This window comes from Taudactylus pleione, unplaced genomic scaffold (genome assembly GCF_031769625.1).
Source record: "Taudactylus pleione unplaced genomic scaffold, aTauple2 ptg000085l, whole genome shotgun sequence".
NCBI classification, from domain to species: domain Eukaryota; kingdom Metazoa; phylum Chordata; class Amphibia; order Anura; family Myobatrachidae; genus Taudactylus; species Taudactylus pleione.
Genome location: NW_028284487.1, coordinates 13,437,725 through 13,456,106, shown reverse-complemented (window position 1 = coordinate 13,456,106; position 18,382 = coordinate 13,437,725). Strand labels below are relative to the sequence as shown.

The window sequence follows — 18,382 nt, the reverse complement described above, 5'->3', positions numbered from 1 at the left end:
TATACTAAACTGGAGATGCTTAAAATCTTTGAAATGCTACCAATCTATTTGCATATTGTTAAGGCCGGCTAAGGGCCACATGGGTCAGGGGCTAAAATGTTTCAGGGCCTATACTGAAAAGGTGAGGAGATGTGACCAGTGCTATGTGGATGTAGCCAGATCCAAGTGGGTGTGTACAACGCCTACACTGTCAGCCCCAATTTCTCTCTAAATACAGAAAAGTAGAAAAATAAGATAGTTTGATGAGAAAACTAAAACTATAATTTTGATATTTATGATTTATGGCCAACCGTATAGTTGATGATGGGCCTATTTTAATGTGGAGGACTGTTGCTCCATCCACCACATTGTTATTCTCGCCCTGTGTATTGTTTTCAACTCTATGTATAAATAACTTTTTATGGCAAACCAGAAAAACCCTCTGTTACCTTTTTGAGTGCTGTAGCAATGGATTTCACATCCCAGATTGTGATTGCCCAAAATGGTGATATGATGATTTTTTAGAGAAAGCTAAAGTACATAGTGATATGGTAAATCATGAAGGAGATTGATAAATTAGATGATATGGGGGAATATTGCTGGTATCAGGTGCAAGTAACATAACTATGATAATATAATAGTAGACACACCCCCATGGCATAGAAAGGAAGCATTTTTGGTTTATTCTACAGGTGTTTATGATCACTGAATGGTTTCTAAAATGTTTGAGTATTGGTTTAAAATTTATTTCAATGACATTTTTCCAGCAAGCCAAAATGTAGTCGGCAGTATTTGAACACGCGGTGGGAGACCCCAATGGATTTCTAGTCCATCGCCAAAACCAATCGGCCACGAATACATACATATTTAATAATGTGTCATATTTGTTTAGTTTTTTTACAATAAATATTTAAACAAGGTCCCACCGAGATTTGAACTCAGATCGCTGGATTCAGAGTCCAGAGTGCTAACCATTACACCATGGAACCTATTGACATATTATGCCAGGCTGTAACAGTCCACATATAATTAACTGTATACTAAACTGGAGATGCTTAAAATCTTTGAAATGCTACCAATCTATTTGCATATTGTTAAGTCCGGATTAAGGGCCACATGGGTCAGGGGCTAAAATGTTTCAGGGCCTATACTGAAAAGGTGAGGAGATGTGACCAGTGCTATGTGGATGTAGCCAGATCCAAGTGGGTGTGTACAACGCCTACACTGTCAGCCCCAATTTCTCTCTAAATACAGAAAAGTAGAAAATTAACATAGTTTGATGAGAAAACTAAAACTACAATTTTGATACTTATGATTTATGGCCAACCGTACAGTTGATGATGGGCCTATTTTAATGTGGAGGACTGTTGCTCCATCCACCCCATTGTTATTCTCGCCCTGTGTATTGTTTTCATCGCTATGTATAAATAACTTTTTATGGCAAATGAGAAAAACCCTCTGTTACCTTTTTGAGTGCTGTAGCAATGGATTTCACATCCCAGATTGTGATTGCCCAAAATGGTGATATGATGATTTTTTAGAGAAAGCTAAAGTACATGGTGATATGGTAAATCATGAAGGAGATTGATAAATTAGATGATATGGGGGAATATTGCTGGTATCAGGTGCAAATAACATAACTATGATAATATAATAGTAGACACACCCCTTTGGCATAGAAAGGAAGCATTTTTGGTTTATTCTACATGTGTTTATGATCACTGAATGGTTTCTAAAATGTTTGAGTATTGGTTTACAATTTATTTCAATGACATTTTTCCAGCAAGCCAAAATGTAGTCGGCAGTATTTGAACACGCGGTGGGAGACCCCAATGGATTTCTAGTCCATCGCCAAAACCAATCGGCCACGAATACATACATATTTAATAATGTGTCATATTTGTTTAGTTTTTTTACAATAAATATTTAAACAAGGTCCCACCGAGATTTGAACTCAGATCGCTGGATTCAGAGTCCAGAGTGCTAACCATTACACCATGGAACCTATTGACATATTATGCCAGGCTGTAACAGTCCACATATAATTAACTGTATACTAAACTGGAGATGCTTAAAATCTTTGAAATGCTACCAATCTATTTGGATATTGTTAAGGCCGGCTAAGGGCCACATGGGTCAGGGGCTAAAATGTTTCAGGGCCTATACTGAAAAGGTGAGGAGATGTGACCAGTGCTATGTGGATGTAGCCAGATCCAAGTGGGTGTGTACAACGCCTACACTGTCAGCCCCAATTTCTCTCTAAATACAGAAAAGTAGAAAATTAACATAGTTTGATGAGAAAACTAAAACTACAATTTTGATACTTATGATTTATGGCCAACCGTACAGTTGATGATGGGCCTATTTTAATGTGGAGGACTGTTGCTCCATCCACCCCATTGTTATTCTCGCCCTGTGTATTGTTTTCATCGCTATGTATAAATAACTTTTTATGGCAAATGAGAAAAACCCTCTGTTACCTTTTTGAGTGCTGTAGCAATGGATTTCACATCCCAGATTGTGATTGCCCAAAATGGTGATATGATGATTTTTTAGAGAAAGCTAAAGTACATGGTGATATGGTAAATCATGAAGGAGATTGATAAATTAGATGATATGGGGGAATATTGCTGGTATCAGGTGCAAATAACATAACTATGATAATATAATAGTAGACACACCCCCTTGGCATAGAAAGGAAGCATTTTTGGTTTATTCTACATGTGTTTATGATCACTGAATGGTTTCTAAAATGTTTGAGTATTGGTTTACAATTTATTTCAATGACATTTTTCCAGCAAGCCAAAATGTAGTCGGCAGTATTTGAACACGCGGTGGGAGACCCCAATGGATTTCTAGTCCATCGCCAAAACCAATCGGCCACGAATTACTTTTTTTACAATAAATATTTAAACAAGGTCCCACCAAGATTTGAACTCGGATCGCTGAATTCAGAGTCCAGAGTGCTAACCATTACACCATGGAACCTATTGACATATTATGCCAGGCTGTAACAGTCCACATATAATAAACTGTATTCTAAACTGGAGATGATTAAAATCTTTGAAATGCTACCAATCTATTTGCATATTGTTAAGTCCGGATAAAGGGCCACATGGGTCAGGGGCTAAAATGTTTCAGGGCCTATACTGAAAAGGTGAGGAGATGTGACCAGTGCTATGTGGATGTAGCCAGATCCAAGTGGGTGTGTACAACGCCTACACTGTCAGCCCCAATTTCTCTCTAAATACAGAAAAGTAGAAAATTAACATAGTTTGATGAGAAAACTAAAACTACAATTTTGATACTTATGATTTATGGCCAACCGTACAGTTGATGATGGGCCTATTTTAATGTGGAGGACTGTTGCTCCATCCACCCCATTGTTATTCTCGCCCTGTGTATTGTTTTCATCGCTATGTATAAATAACTTTTTATGGCAAATGAGAAAAACCCTCTGTTACCTTTTTGAGTGCTGTAGCAATGGATTTCACATCCCAGATTGTGATTGCCCAAAATGGTGATATGATGATTTTTTAGAGAAAGCTAAAGTACATGGTGATATGGTAAATCATGAAGGAGATTGATAAATTAGATGATATGGGGGAATATTGCTGGTATCAGGTGCAAATAACATAACTATGATAATATAATAGTAGACACACCCCCTTGGCATAGAAAGGAAGCATTTTTGGTTTATTCTACATGTGTTTATGATCACTGAATGGTTTCTAAAATGTTTGAGTATTGGTTTACAATTTATTTCAATGACATTTTTCCAGCAAGCCAAAATGTAGTCGGCAGTATTTGAACACGCGGTGGGAGACCCCAATGGATTTCTAGTCCATCGCCAAAACCAATCGGCCACGAATACATACATATTTAATAATGTGTCATATTTGTTTAGTTTTTTTACAATAAATATTTAAACAAGGTCCCACCGAGATTTGATCTCAGATCGCTGGATTCAGAGTCCAGAGTGCTAACCATTACACCATGGAACCTATTGACGTATTATGCCAGGCTGTAACAGTCCACATATAATAAACTGTATACTAAACTGGAGATGCTTAAAATCTTTGAAATGCTACCAATCTATTTGCATATTGTTAAGGCCGGCTAAGGGCCACATGGGTCAGGGGCTAAAATGTTTCAGGGCCTATACTGAAAAGGTGAGGAGATGTGACCAGTGCTATGTGGATGTAGCCAGATCCAAGTGGGTGTGTACAACGCCTACACTGTCAGCCCCAATTTCTCTCTAAATACAGAAAAGTAGAAAAATAAGATAGTTTGATGAGAAAACTAAAACTATAATTTTGATATTTATGATTTATGGCCAACCGTATAGTTGATGATGGGCCTATTTTAATGTGGAGGACTGTTGCTCCATCCACCACATTGTTATTCTCGCCCTGTGTATTGTTTTCAACTCTATGTATAAATAACTTTTTATGGCAAACCAGAAAAACCCTCTGTTACCTTTTTGAGTGCTGTAGCAATGGATTTCACATCCCAGATTGTGATTGCCCAAAATGGTGATATGATGATTTTTTAGAGAAAGCTAAAGTACATAGTGATATGGTAAATCATGAAGGAGATTGATAAATTAGATGATATGGGGGAATATTGCTGGTATCAGGTGCAAGTAACATAACTATGATAATATAATAGTAGACACACCCCCATGGCATAGAAAGGAAGCATTTTTGGTTTATTCTACAGGTGTTTATGATCACTGAATGGTTTCTAAAATGTTTGAGTATTGGTTTAAAATTTATTTCAATGACATTTTTCCAGCAAGCCAAAATGTAGTCGGCAGTATTTGAACACGCGGTGGGAGACCCCAATGGATTTCTAGTCCATCGCCAAAACCAATCGGCCACGAATTACTTTTTTTACAATAAATATTTAAACAAGGTCCCACCAAGATTTGAACTCGGATCGCTGGATTCAGAGTCCAGAGTGCTAACCATTACACCATGGAACCTATTGACATATTATGCCAGGCTGTAACAGTCCACATATAATAAACTGTATTCTAAACTGGAGATGATTAAAATCTTTGAAATGCTACCAATCTATTTGCATATTGTTAAGTCCGGATTAAGGGCCACATGGGTCAGGGGCTAAAATGTTTCAGGGCCTATACTGAAAAGGTGAGGAGATGTGACCAGTGCTATGTGGATGTAGCCAGATCCAAGTGGGTGTGTACAACGCCTACACTGTCAGCCCCAATTTCTCTCTAAATACAGAAAAGTAGAAAATTAACATAGTTTGATGAGAAAACTAAAACTACAATTTTGATACTTATGATTTATGGCCAACCGTACAGTTGATGATGGGCCTATTTTAATGTGGAGGACTGTTGCTCCATCCACCCCATTGTTATTCTCGCCCTGTGTATTGTTTTCATCGCTATGTATAAATAACTTTTTATGGCAAATGAGAAAAACCCTCTGTTACCTTTTTGAGTGCTGTAGCAATGGATTTCACATCCCAGATTGTGATTGCCCAAAATGGTGATATGATGATTTTTTAGAGAAAGCTAAAGTACATGGTGATATGGTAAATCATGAAGGAGATTGATAAATTAGATGATATGGGGGAATATTGCTGGTATCAGGTGCAAATAACATAACTATGATAATATAATAGTAGACACACCCCCTTGGCATAGAAAGGAAGCATTTTTGGTTTATTCTACAGGGGTTTATGATCACTGAATGGTTTCTAAAATGTTTGAGTATTGTTTTAAAATTTATTTCAATGACATTTTTCCAGCAAGCCAAAATGTAGTCGGCAGTATTTGAACACGCGGTGGGAGACCCCAATGGATTTCTAGTCCATCGCCAAAACCAATCGGCCACAAATACATACATATTTAATAATGTGTCATATTTGTTTAGTTTTTTTACAATAAATATTTAAACAAGGTCCCACCGAGATTTGAACTCAGATCGCTGGATTCAGAGTCCAGAGTGCTAACCATTACACCATGGAACCTATTGACGTATTATGCCAGGCTGTAACAGTCCACATATAATAAACTGTATACTAAACTGGAGATGCTTAAAATCTTTGAAATGCTACCAATCTATTTGCATATTGTTAAGGCCGGATTAAGGGCCACATGGGTCAGGGGCTAAAATGTTTCAGGGCCTATACTGAAAAGGTGAGGAGATGTGACCAGTGCTATGTGGATGTAGCCAGATCCAAGTGGGTGTGTACAACGCCTACACTGTCAGCCCCAATTTCTCTCTAAATACAGAAAAGTAGAAAATTAACATAGTTTGATGAGAAAACTAAAACTACAATTTTGATACTTATGATTTATGGCCAACCGTACAGTTGATGATGGGCCTATTTTAATGTGGAGGACTGTTGCTCCATCCACCCCATTGTTATTCTCGCCCTGTGTATTGTTTTCATCGCTATGTATAAATAACTTTTTATGGCAAATGAGAAAAACCCTCTGTTACCTTTTTGAGTGCTGTAGCAATGGATTTCACATCCCAGATTGTGATTGCCCAAAATGGTGATATGATGATTTTTTAGAGAAAGCTAAAGTACATGGTGATATGGTAAATCATGAAGGAGATTGATAAATTAGATGATATGGGGGAATATTGCTGGTATCAGGTGCAAATAACATAACTATGATAATATAATAGTAGGCACACCCCCATGGCATAGAAAGGAAGCATTTTTGGTTTATTCTACAGGTGTTTATGATCACTGAATGGTTTCTAAAATGTTTGAGTATTGGTTTAAAATTTATTTCAATGACATTTTTCCAGCAAGCCAAAATCTAGTATATTGTATTTGAAAACGCGGTGGGAGACCCCAATGGATTTCTAGTCCATCGCCAAAACCAATCGGCCACGAATACATACATATTTTATAATGTGTCATATTTGTTTACTTTTTTTACAATAAATATTTAAACAAGATCCCACCGAGATTTTAACTCGGATCGCTGGATTTAGAGTCCAGAGTGCTAACCATTACACCATGGAACCTATTGACGTATTATGCCAGGCTGTAACAGTCCACATATAATAAACTGTATACTAAACTGGAGATGCTTAAAATCTTTGAAATGCTACCAATCTATTTGCATATTGTTAAGGCCGGATTAAGGGCAACATGGGTCAGGGGCTAAAATGTTTCAGGGCCTATACTGAAAAGGTGAGGAGATGTGACCAGTGCTATGTGGATGTAGCCAGATCCAAGTGGGTGTGTACAACGCCTACACTGTCAGCCCCAATTTCTCTCTAAATACAGAAAAGTAGAAAAATAACATAGTTTGATGAGAAAACTAAAACTACAATTTTGATACTTATGATTTATGGCCAACCGTACAGTTGATGATGGGCCTATTTTAATGTGGAGGACTGTTTCTCAATTCCACCCCATTGTTATTCTCGCCCTGTGTATTGTTTTCATCGCTATGTATAAATAACTTTTTATGGCAAACCAGAAAAACCCTCTGTTACCTTTCTGAGTGCTGTAGCAATGGATTTCACATCCCAGATTGTGATTGCCCAAAATGGTGATATGATGATTTTTTAGAGAAAGCTAAAGTACATGGTGATATGGTAAATCATGAAGGAGATTGATAAATTAGATGATATGGGGGAATATTGCTGGTATCAGGTGCAAATAACATAACTATGATAATATAATAGTAGACACACCCCCATGGCATAGAAAGGAAGCATTTTTGGTTTATTCTACAGGTGTTTATGATCACTGAATGGTTTCTAAAATGTTTGAGTATTGGTTTAAAATTTATTTCAATGACATTTTTCCAGCAAGCCAAAATGTAGTCGGCAGTATTTGAACACGCGGTGGGAGACCCCAATGGATTTCTAGTCCATCGCCAAAACCAATCGGCCACGAATACATACATATTTTATAATGTGTCATATTTGTTTACTTTTTTTACAATAAATATTTAAACAAGGTCCCACCGAGATTTGAACTCAGATCGCTGGATTCAGAGTCCAGAGTGCTAACCATTACACCATGGAACCTATTGACGTATTATGCCAGGCTGTAACAGTCCACATATAATAAACTGTATACTAAACTGGAGATGCTTAAAATCTTTGAAATGCTACCAATCTATTTGCATATTGTTAAGGCCGGATTAAGGGCCACATGGGTCAGGGGCTAAAATGTTTCAGGGCCTATACTGAAAAGGTGAGGAGATGTGACCAGTGCTATGTGGATGTAGCCAGATCCAAGTGGGTGTGTACAACGCCTACACTGTCAGCCCCAATTTCTCTCTAAATACAGAAAAGTAGAAAAATAAGATAGTTTGATGAGAAAACTAAAACTATAATTTTGATATTTATGATTTATGGCCAACCGTATAGTTGATGATGGGCCTATTTTAATGTGGAGGACTGTTGCTCCATCCACCCCATTGTTATTCTCGCCCTGTGTATTGTTTTCAACTCTATGTATGAATAACTTTTTATGGCAAACCAGAAAAACCCTCTGTTACCTTTTTGAGTGCTGTAGCAATGGATTTCACATCCCAGATTGTGATTGCCCAAAATGGTGATATGATGATTTTTTAGAGAAAGCTAAAGTACATGGTGATATGGTAAATCATGAAGGAGATTGATAAATTAGATGATATGGGGGAATATTGCTGGTACTAGGTGCAAATAACATAACTATGATAATATAATAGTAGACACACCCCCATGGCATAGAAAGGAAGCATTTTTGGTTTATTCTACAGGTGTTTATGATCACTGAATGGTTTCTAAAATGTTTGAGTATTGGTTTAAAATTTATTTCAATGACATTTTTCCAGCAAGCCAAAATGTAGTCGGCAGTATTTGAACACGCGGTGGGAGACCCCAATGGATTTCTAGTCCATCGCCAAAACCAATCGGCCACGAATTACTTTTTTTACAATAAATATTTAAACAAGGTCCCACCAAGATTTGAACTCGGATCGCTGGATTCAGAGTCCAGAGTGCTAACCATTACACCATGGAACCTATTGACATATTATACCAGGCTGTAACAGTCCACATATAATAAACTGTATTCTAAACTGGAGATGATTAAAATCTTTGAAATGCTACCAATCTATTTGCATATTGTTAAGTCCGGATTAAGGGCCACATGGGTCAGGGGCTAAAATGTTTCAGGGCCTATACTGAAAAGGTGAGGAGATGTGACCAGTGCTATGTGGATGTAGCCAGATCCAAGTGGGTGTGTACAACGCCTACACTGTCAGCCCCAATTTCTCTCTAAATACAGAAAAGTAGAAAATTAACATAGTTTGATGAGAAAACTAAAACTACAATTTTGATACTTATGATTTATGGCCAACCGTACAGTTGATGATGGGCCTATTTTAATGTGGAGGACTGTTGCTCCATCCACCCCATTGTTATTCTCGCCCTGTGTATTGTTTTCATCGCTATGTATAAATAACTTTTTATGGCAAACGAGAAAAACCCTCTGTTACCTTTTTGAGTGCTGTAGCAATGGATTTCACATCCCAGATTGTGATTGCCCAAAATGGTGATATGATGATTTTTTAGAGAAAGCTAAAGTACATGGTGATATGGTAAATCATGAAGGAGATTGATAAATTAGATGATATGGGGGAATATTGCTGGTATCAGGTGCAAATAACATAACTATGATAATATAATAGTAGGCACACCCCCATGGCATAGAAAGGAAGCATTTTTGGTTTATTCTACAGGTGTTTATGATCACTGAATGGTTTCTAAAATGTTTGAGTATTGGTTTAAAATTTATTTCAATGACATTTTTCCAGCAAGCCAAAATCTAGTAGGCAGTATTTGAAAACGCGGTGGGAGACCCCAATGGATTTCTAGTCCATCGCCAAAACCAATCGGCCACGAATACATACATATTTTATAATGTGTCATATTTGTTTACTTTTTTTACAATAAATATTTAAACAAGATCCCACCGAGATTTTAACTCGGATCGCTGGATTTAGAGTCCAGAGTGCTAACCATTACACCATGGAACCTATTGACGTATTATGCCAGGCTGTAACAGTCCACATATAATAAACTGTATACTAAACTGGAGATGCTTAAAATCTTGAAATGCTACCAATCTATTTGCATATTGTTAAGGCCGGATTAAGGGCAACATGGGTCAGGGGCTAAAATGTTTCAGGGCCTATACTGAAAAGGTGAGGAGATGTGACCAGTGCTATGTGGATGTAGCCAGATCCAAGTGGGTGTGTACAACGCCTACACTGTCAGCCCCAATTTCTCTCTAAATACAGAAAAGTAGAAAAATAACATAGTTTGATGAGAAAACTAAAACTACAATTTTGATACTTATGATTTATGGCCAACCGTACAGTTGATGATGGGCCTATTTTAATGTGGAGGACTGTTTCTCAATTCCACCCCATTGTTATTCTCGCCCTGTGTATTGTTTTCATCGCTATGTATAAATAACTTTTTATGGCAAACCAGAAAAACCCTCTGTTACCTTTCTGAGTGCTGTAGCAATGGATTTCACATCCCAGATTGTGATTGCCCAAAATGGTGATATGATGATTTTTTAGAGAAAGCTAAAGTACATGGTGATATGGTAAATCATGAAGGAGATTGATAAATTAGATGATATGGGGGAATATTGCTGGTATCAGGTGCAAATAACATAACTATGATAATATAATAGTAGACACACCCCCATGGCATAGAAAGGAAGCATTTTTGGTTTATTCTACAGGTGTTTATGATCACTGAATGGTTTCTAAAATGTTTGAGTATTGGTTTAAAATTTATTTCAATGACATTTTTCCAGCAAGCCAAAATGTAGTCGGCAGTATTTGAACACGCGGTGGGAGACCCCAATGGATTTCTAGTCCATCGCCAAAACCAATCGGCCACGAATACATACATATTTTATAATGTGTCATATTTGTTTACTTTTTTTACAATAAATATTTAAACAAGGTCCCACCGAGATTTGAACTCGGATCGCTGGATTCAGAGTCCAGAGTGCTAACCATTACACCATGGAACCTATTGACGTATTATGCCAGGCTGTAACAGTCCACATATAATAAACTGTATACTAAACTGGAGATGCTTAAAATCTTTGAAATGCTACCAATCTATTTGCATATTGTTAAGGCCGGATTAAGGGCCACATGGGTCAGGGGCTAAAATGTTTCAGGGCCTATACTGAAAAGGTGAGGAGATGTGACCAGTGCTATGTGGATGTAGCCAGATCCAAGTGGGTGTGTACAACGCCTACACTGTCAGCCCCAATTTCTCTCTAAATACAGAAAAGTAGAAAAATAAGATAGTTTGATGAGAAAACTAAAACTATAATTTTGATATTTATGATTTATGGCCAACCGTATAGTTGATGATGGGCCTATTTTAATGTGGAGGACTGTTGCTCCATCCACCCCATTGTTATTCTCGCCCTGTGTATTGTTTTCAACTCTATGTATGAATAACTTTTTATGGCAAACCAGAAAAACCCTCTGTTACCTTTTTGAGTGCTGTAGCAATGGATTTCACATCCCAGATTGTGATTGCCCAAAATGGTGATATGATGATTTTTTAGAGAAAGCTAAAGTACATGGTGATATGGTAAATCATGAAGGAGATTGATAAATTAGATGATATGGGGGAATATTGCTGGTACTAGGTGCAAATAACATAACTATGATAATATAATAGTAGACACACCCCCATGGCATAGAAAGGAAGCATTTTTGGTTTATTCTACAGGTGTTTATGATCACTGAATGGTTTCTAAAATGTTTGAGTATTGGTTTAAAATTTATTTCAATGACATTTTTCCAGCAAGCCAAAATGTAGTCGGCAGTATTTGAACACGCGGTGGGAGACCCCAATGGATTTCTAGTCCATCGCCAAAACCAATCGGCCACGAATTACTTTTTTTACAATAAATATTTAAACAAGGTCCCACCAAGATTTGAACTCGGATCGCTGGATTCAGAGTCCAGAGTGCTAACCATTACACCATGGAACCTATTGACATATTATACCAGGCTGTAACAGTCCACATATAATAAACTGTATTCTAAACTGGAGATGATTAAAATCTTTGAAATGCTACCAATCTATTTGCATATTGTTAAGTCCGGATTAAGGGCCACATGGGTCAGGGGCTAAAATGTTTCAGGGCCTATACTGAAAAGGTGAGGAGATGTGACCAGTGCTATGTGGATGTAGCCAGATCCAAGTGGGTGTGTACAACGCCTACACTGTCAGCCCCAATTTCTCTCTAAATACAGAAAAGTAGAAAATTAGCATAGTTTGATGAGAAAACTAAAACTACAATTTTGATACTTATGATTTATGGCCAACCGTACAGTTGATGATGGGCCTATTTTAATGTGGAGGACTGTTGCTCCATCCACCCCATTGTTATTCTCGCCCTGTGTATTGTTTTCATCGCTATGTATAAATAACTTTTTATGGCAAACGAGAAAAACCCTCTGTTACCTTTTTGAGTGCTGTAGCAATGGATTTCACATCCCAGATTGTGATTGCCCAAAATGGTGATATGATGATTTTTTAGAGAAAGCTAAAGTACATGGTGATATGGTAAATCATGAAGGAGATTGATAAATTAGATGATATGGGGGAATATTGCTGGTATCAGGTGCAAATAACATAACTATGATAATATAATAGTAGGCACACCCCCATGGCATAGAAAGGAAGCATTTTTGGTTTATTCTACAGGTGTTTATGATCACTGAATGGTTTCTAAAATGTTTGAGTATTGGTTTAAAATTTATTTCAATGACATTTTTCCAGCAAGCCAAAATCTAGTAGGCAGTATTTGAAAACGCTGTGGGAGACCCCAATGGATTTCTAGTCCATCGCCAAAACCAATCGGCCACGAATACATACATATTTTATAATGTGTCATATTTGTTTACTTTTTTTACAATAAATATTTAAACAAGATCCCACCGAGATTTTAACTCGGATCGCTGGATTTAGAGTCCAGAGTGCTAACCATTACACCATGGAACCTATTGACGTATTATGCCAGGCTGTAACAGTCCACATATAATAAACTGTATACTAAACTGGAGATGCTTAAAATCTTTGAAATGCTACCAATCTATTTGCATATTGTTAAGGCCGGATTAAGGGCAACATGGGTCAGGGGCTAAAATGTTTCAGGGCCTATACTGAAAAGGTGAGGAGATGTGACCAGTGCTATGTGGATGTAGCCAGATCCAAGTGGGTGTGTACAACGCCTACACTGTCAGCCCCAATTTCTCTCTATATACAGAAAAGTAGAAAAATAACATAGTTTGATGAGAAAACTAAAACTACAATTTTGATACTTATGATTTATGGCCAACCGTACAGTTGATGATGGGCCTATTTTAATGTGGAGGACTGTTTCTCAATTCCACCCCATTGTTATTCTCGCCCTGTGTATTGTTTTCATCGCTATGTATAAATAACTTTTTATGGCAAACCAGAAAAACCCTCTGTTACCTTTCTGAGTGCTGTAGCAATGGATTTCACATCCCAGATTGTGATTGCCCAAAATGGTGATATGATGATTTTTTAGAGAAAGCTAAAGTACATGGTGATATGGTAAATCATGAAGGAGATTGATAAATTAGATGATATGGGGGAATATTGCTGGTATCAGGTGCAAATAACATAACTATGATAATATAATAGTAGACACACCCCCATGGCATAGAAAGGAAGCATTTTTGGTTTATTCTACAGGTGTTTATGATCACTGAATGGTTTCTAAAATGTTTGAGTATTGGTTTAAAATTTATTTCAATGACATTTTTCCAGCAAGCCAAAATTTAGTCGGCAGTATTTGAACACGCGGTGGGAGACCCCAATGGATTTCTAGTCCATCGCCAAAACCAATCGGCCACGAATACATACATATTTTATAATGTGTCATATTTGTTTACTTTCTTTACAATAAATATTTAAACAAGGTCCCACCGAGATTTGAACTCGGATCGCTGGATTCAGAGTCCAGAGTGCTAACCATTACACCATGGAACCTATTGACGTATTATGCCAGGCTGTAACAGTCCACATATAATAAACTGTATACTAAACTGGAGATGCTTAAAATCTTTGAAATGCTACCAATCTATTTGCATATTGTTAAGGCCGGATTAAGGGCCACATGGGTCAGGGGCTAAAATGTTTCAGGGCCTATACTGAAAAGGTGAGGAGATGTGACCAGTGCTATGTGGATGTAGCCAGATCCAAGTGGGTGTGTACAACGCCTACACTGTCAGCCCCAATTTCTCTCTAAATACAGAAAAGTAGAAAAATAAGATAGTTTGATGAGAAAACTAAAACTATAATTTTGATATTTATGATTTATGGCCAACCGTATAGTTGATGATGGGCCTATTTTAATGTGGAGGACTGTTGCTCCATCCACCCCATTGTTATTCTCGCCCTGTGTATTGTTTTCAACTCTATGTATGAATAACTTTTTATGGCAAACCAGAAAAACCCTCTGTTACCTTTTTGAGTGCTGTAGCAATGGATTTCACATCCCAGATTGTGATTGCCCAAAATGGTGATATGATGATTTTTTAGAGAAAGCTAAAGTACATGGTGATATGGTAAATCATGAAGGAGATTGATAAATTAGATGATATGGGGGAATATTGCTGGTATCAGGTGCAAATAACATAACTATGATAATATAATAGTAGACACACCCCCATGGCATAGAAAGGAAGCATTTTTGGTTTATTCTACAGGTGTTTATGATCACTGAATGGTTTCTAAAATGTTTGAGTATTGGTTTAAAATTTATTTCAATGACATTTTTCCAGCAAGCCAAAATGTAGTCGGCAGTATTTGAACACACGGTGGGAGACCCCAATGGATTTCTAGTCCATCGCCAAAACCAATCGGCCACGAATTACTTTTTTTACAATAAATATTTAAACAAAGTCCCACCGAGATTTTAACTCGGATCGCTGGATTTAGAGTCCAGAGTGCTAACCATTACACCATGGAACCTATTGACGTATTATGCCAGGCTGTAACAGTCCACATATAATAAACTGTATACTAAACTGGAGATGCTTAAAATCTTTGAAATGCTACCAATCTATTTGCATATTGTTAAGGCCGGATTAAGGGCAACATGGGTCAGGGGCTAAAATGTTTCAGGGCCTATACTGAAAAGGTGAGGAGATGTGACCAGTGCTATGTGGATGTAGCCAGATCCAAGTGGGTGTGTACAACGCCTACACTGTCAGCCCCAATTTCTCTCTAAATACAGAAAAGTAGAAAAATAACATAGTTTGATGAGAAAACTAAAACTACAATTTTGATACTTATGATTTATGGCCAACCGTACAGTTGATGATGGGCCTATTTTAATGTGGAGGACTGTTTCTCAATTCCACCCCATTGTTATTCTCGCCCTGTGTATTGTTTTCATCGCTATGTATAAATAACTTTTTATGGCAAACCAGAAAAACCCTCTGTTACCTTTCTGAGTGCTGTAGCAATGGATTTCACATCCCAGATTGTGATTGCCCAAAATGGTGATATGATGATTTTTTAGAGAAAGCTAAAGTACATGGTGATATGGTAAATCATGAAGGAGATTGATAAATTAGATGATATGGGGGAATATTGCTGGTATCAGGTGCAAATAACATAACTATGATAATATAATAGTAGACACACCCCCATGGCATAGAAAGGAAGCATTTTTGGTTTATTCTACAGGTGTTTATGATCACTGAATGGTTTCTAAAATGTTTGAGTATTGGTTTAAAATTTATTTCAATGACATTTTTCCAGCAAGCCAAAATGTAGTCGGCAGTATTTGAACACGCGGTGGGAGACCCCAATGGATTTCTAGTCCATCGCCAAAACCAATCGGCCACGAATACATACATATTTTATAATGTGTCATATTTGTTTACTTTTTTTACAATAAATATTTAAACAAGGTCCCACCGAGATTTGAACTCGGATCGCTGGATTCAGAGTCCAGAGTGCTAACCATTACACCATGGAACCTATTGACGTATTATGCCAGGCTGTAACAGTCCACATATAATAAACTGTATACTAAACTGGAGATGCTTAAAATCTTTGAAATGCTACCAATCTATTTGCATATTGTTAAGGCCGGATTAAGGGCCACATGGGTCAGGGGCTAAAATGTTTCAGGGCCTATACTGAAAAGGTGAGGAGATGTGACCAGTGCTATGTGGATGTAGCCAGATCCAAGTGGGTGTGTACAACGCCTACACTGTCAGCCCCAATTTCTCTCTAAATACAGAAAAGTAGAAAAATAAGATAGTTTGATGAGAAAACTAAAACTATAATTTTGATATTTATGATTTATGGCCAACCGTATAGTTGATGATGGGCCTATTTTAATGTGGAGGACTGTTGCTCCATCCACCCCATTGTTATTCTCGCCCTGTGTATTGTTTTCAACTCTATGTATGAATAACTTTTTATGGCAAACCAGAAAAACCCTCTGTTACCTTTTTGAGTGCTGTAGCAATGGATTTCACATCCCAGATTGTGATTGCCCAAAATGGTGATATGATGATTTTTTAGAGAAAGCTAAAGTACATGGTGATATGGTAAATCATGAAGGAGATTGATAAATTAGATGATATGGGGGAATATTGCTGGTATCAGGTGCAAATAACATAACTATGATAATATAATAGTAGACACACCCCCATGGCATAGAAAGGAAGCATTTTTGGTTTATTCTACAGGTGTTTATGATCACTGAATGGTTTCTAAAATGTTTGAGTATTGGTTTAAAATTTATTTCAATGACATTTTTCCAGCAAGCCAAAATGTAGTCGGCAGTATTTGAACACGCGGTGGGAGACCCCAATGGATTTCTAGTCCATCGCCAAAACCAATCGGCCACGAATTACTTTTTTTACAATAAATATTTAAACAAGGTCCCACCAAGATTTGAACTCGGATCGCTGGATTCAGAGTCCAGAGTGCTAACCATTACACCATGGAACCTATTGACATATTATGCCAGGCTGTAACAGTCCACATATAATAAACTGTATTCTAAACTGGAGATGATTAAAATCTTTGAAATGCTACCAATCTATTTGCATATTGTTAAGTCCGGATTAAGGGCCACATGGGTCAGGGGCTAAAATGTTTCAGGGCCTATACTGAAAAGGTGAGGAGATGTGACCAGTGCTATGTGGATGTAGCCAGATCCAAGTGGGTGTGTACAACGCCTACACTGTCAGCCCCAATTTCTCTCTAAATACAGAAAAGTAGAAAATTAACATAGTTTGATGAGAAAACTAAAACTACAATTTTGATACTTATGATTTATGGCCAACCGTACAGTTGATGATGGGCCTATTTTAATGTGGAGGACTGTTGCTCCATCCACCCCATTGTTATTCTCGCCCTGTGTATTGTTTTCATCGCTATGTATAAATAACTTTTTATGGCAAATGAGAAAAACCCTCTGTTACCTTTTTGAGTGCTGTAGCAATGGATTTCACATCCCAGATTAGATTGCCCAAAATGGTGATATGATGATTTTTTAGAGAAAGCTAAAGTACATGGTGATATGGTAAATCATGAAGGAGATTGATAAATTAGATGATATGGGGGAATATTGCTGGTATCAGGTGCAAATAACATAACTATGATAATATAATAGTAGACACACCCCCTTGGCATAGAAAGGAAGCATTTTTGGTTTATTCTACATGTGTTTATGATCACTGAATGGTTTCTAAAATGTTTGAGTATTGGTTTACAATTTATTTCAATGACATTTTTCCAGCAAGCCAAAATGTAGTCGGCAGTATTTGAACCACGCGGTGGGAGACCCCAATGGATTTCTAGTCCATCGCCAAAACCAATCGGCCACGAATACATACATATTTAATAATGTGTCATATTTGTTTAGTTTTTTTACAATAAATATTTAAACAAGGTCCCACCGAGATTTGAACTCAGATCGCTGGATTCAGAGTCCAGAGTGCTAACCATTACACCATGGAACCTATTGACGTATTATGCCAGGCTGTAACAGTCCACATATAATAAACTGTATACTAAACTGGAGATGCTTAAAATCTTTGAAATGCTACCAATCTATTTGCATATTGTTAAGGCCGGATTAAGGGCCACATGGGTCAGGTGCTAAAATGTTTCAGGGCCTATACTGAAAAGGTGAGGAGATGTGACCAGTGCTATGTGGATGTAGCCAGATCCAAGTGGGTGTGTACAACGCCTACACTGTCAGCCCCAATTTCTCTCTAAATACAGAAAAGTAGAAAAATAAGATAGTTTGATGAGAAAACTAAAACTATAATTTTGATATTTATGATTTATGG

General features: G+C 37.3%; 14 non-coding genes across 14 annotated transcripts; all 14 read right to left on the bottom strand.

Moving 5' to 3' along the window:
- Nucleotides 1–896: 896 nt before the first annotated feature.
- TRNAQ-CUG (transfer RNA glutamine (anticodon CUG)) lies at nt 897–968 on the bottom strand. Its single transcript has one exon. It is a non-coding gene; the product is annotated as a tRNA-Gln (tRNA).
- Nucleotides 969–1,912: 944 nt separating this feature from the next.
- Nucleotides 1,913–1,984, bottom strand: TRNAQ-CUG (transfer RNA glutamine (anticodon CUG)). The gene has a single exon. It is a non-coding gene; the product is annotated as a tRNA-Gln (tRNA).
- Nucleotides 1,985–2,895: 911 nt separating this feature from the next.
- Nucleotides 2,896–2,967, bottom strand: TRNAQ-CUG (transfer RNA glutamine (anticodon CUG)). The gene has a single exon. It is a non-coding gene; the product is annotated as a tRNA-Gln (tRNA).
- Nucleotides 2,968–3,911: 944 nt separating this feature from the next.
- On the bottom strand, nt 3,912–3,983 carry TRNAQ-CUG (transfer RNA glutamine (anticodon CUG)). Its single transcript has one exon. It is a non-coding gene; the product is annotated as a tRNA-Gln (tRNA).
- Nucleotides 3,984–4,894: 911 nt separating this feature from the next.
- On the bottom strand, nt 4,895–4,966 carry TRNAQ-CUG (transfer RNA glutamine (anticodon CUG)). The gene has a single exon. It is a non-coding gene; the product is annotated as a tRNA-Gln (tRNA).
- Nucleotides 4,967–5,910: 944 nt separating this feature from the next.
- On the bottom strand, nt 5,911–5,982 carry TRNAQ-CUG (transfer RNA glutamine (anticodon CUG)). Its single transcript has one exon. It is a non-coding gene; the product is annotated as a tRNA-Gln (tRNA).
- Nucleotides 5,983–7,943: 1,961 nt separating this feature from the next.
- TRNAQ-CUG (transfer RNA glutamine (anticodon CUG)) lies at nt 7,944–8,015 on the bottom strand. Its single transcript has one exon. It is a non-coding gene; the product is annotated as a tRNA-Gln (tRNA).
- Nucleotides 8,016–8,927: 912 nt separating this feature from the next.
- On the bottom strand, nt 8,928–8,999 carry TRNAQ-CUG (transfer RNA glutamine (anticodon CUG)). Its single transcript has one exon. It is a non-coding gene; the product is annotated as a tRNA-Gln (tRNA).
- A 1,960-nt stretch (nt 9,000–10,959) lies between these two features.
- TRNAQ-CUG (transfer RNA glutamine (anticodon CUG)) lies at nt 10,960–11,031 on the bottom strand. The gene has a single exon. It is a non-coding gene; the product is annotated as a tRNA-Gln (tRNA).
- A 912-nt stretch (nt 11,032–11,943) lies between these two features.
- Nucleotides 11,944–12,015, bottom strand: TRNAQ-CUG (transfer RNA glutamine (anticodon CUG)). The gene has a single exon. It is a non-coding gene; the product is annotated as a tRNA-Gln (tRNA).
- A 1,961-nt stretch (nt 12,016–13,976) lies between these two features.
- TRNAQ-CUG (transfer RNA glutamine (anticodon CUG)) lies at nt 13,977–14,048 on the bottom strand. The gene has a single exon. It is a non-coding gene; the product is annotated as a tRNA-Gln (tRNA).
- A 1,929-nt stretch (nt 14,049–15,977) lies between these two features.
- On the bottom strand, nt 15,978–16,049 carry TRNAQ-CUG (transfer RNA glutamine (anticodon CUG)). The gene has a single exon. It is a non-coding gene; the product is annotated as a tRNA-Gln (tRNA).
- Nucleotides 16,050–16,961: 912 nt separating this feature from the next.
- On the bottom strand, nt 16,962–17,033 carry TRNAQ-CUG (transfer RNA glutamine (anticodon CUG)). Its single transcript has one exon. It is a non-coding gene; the product is annotated as a tRNA-Gln (tRNA).
- Nucleotides 17,034–17,977: 944 nt separating this feature from the next.
- Nucleotides 17,978–18,049, bottom strand: TRNAQ-CUG (transfer RNA glutamine (anticodon CUG)). The gene has a single exon. It is a non-coding gene; the product is annotated as a tRNA-Gln (tRNA).
- Between the last annotated feature and the right edge of the window lie 333 nt (nt 18,050–18,382).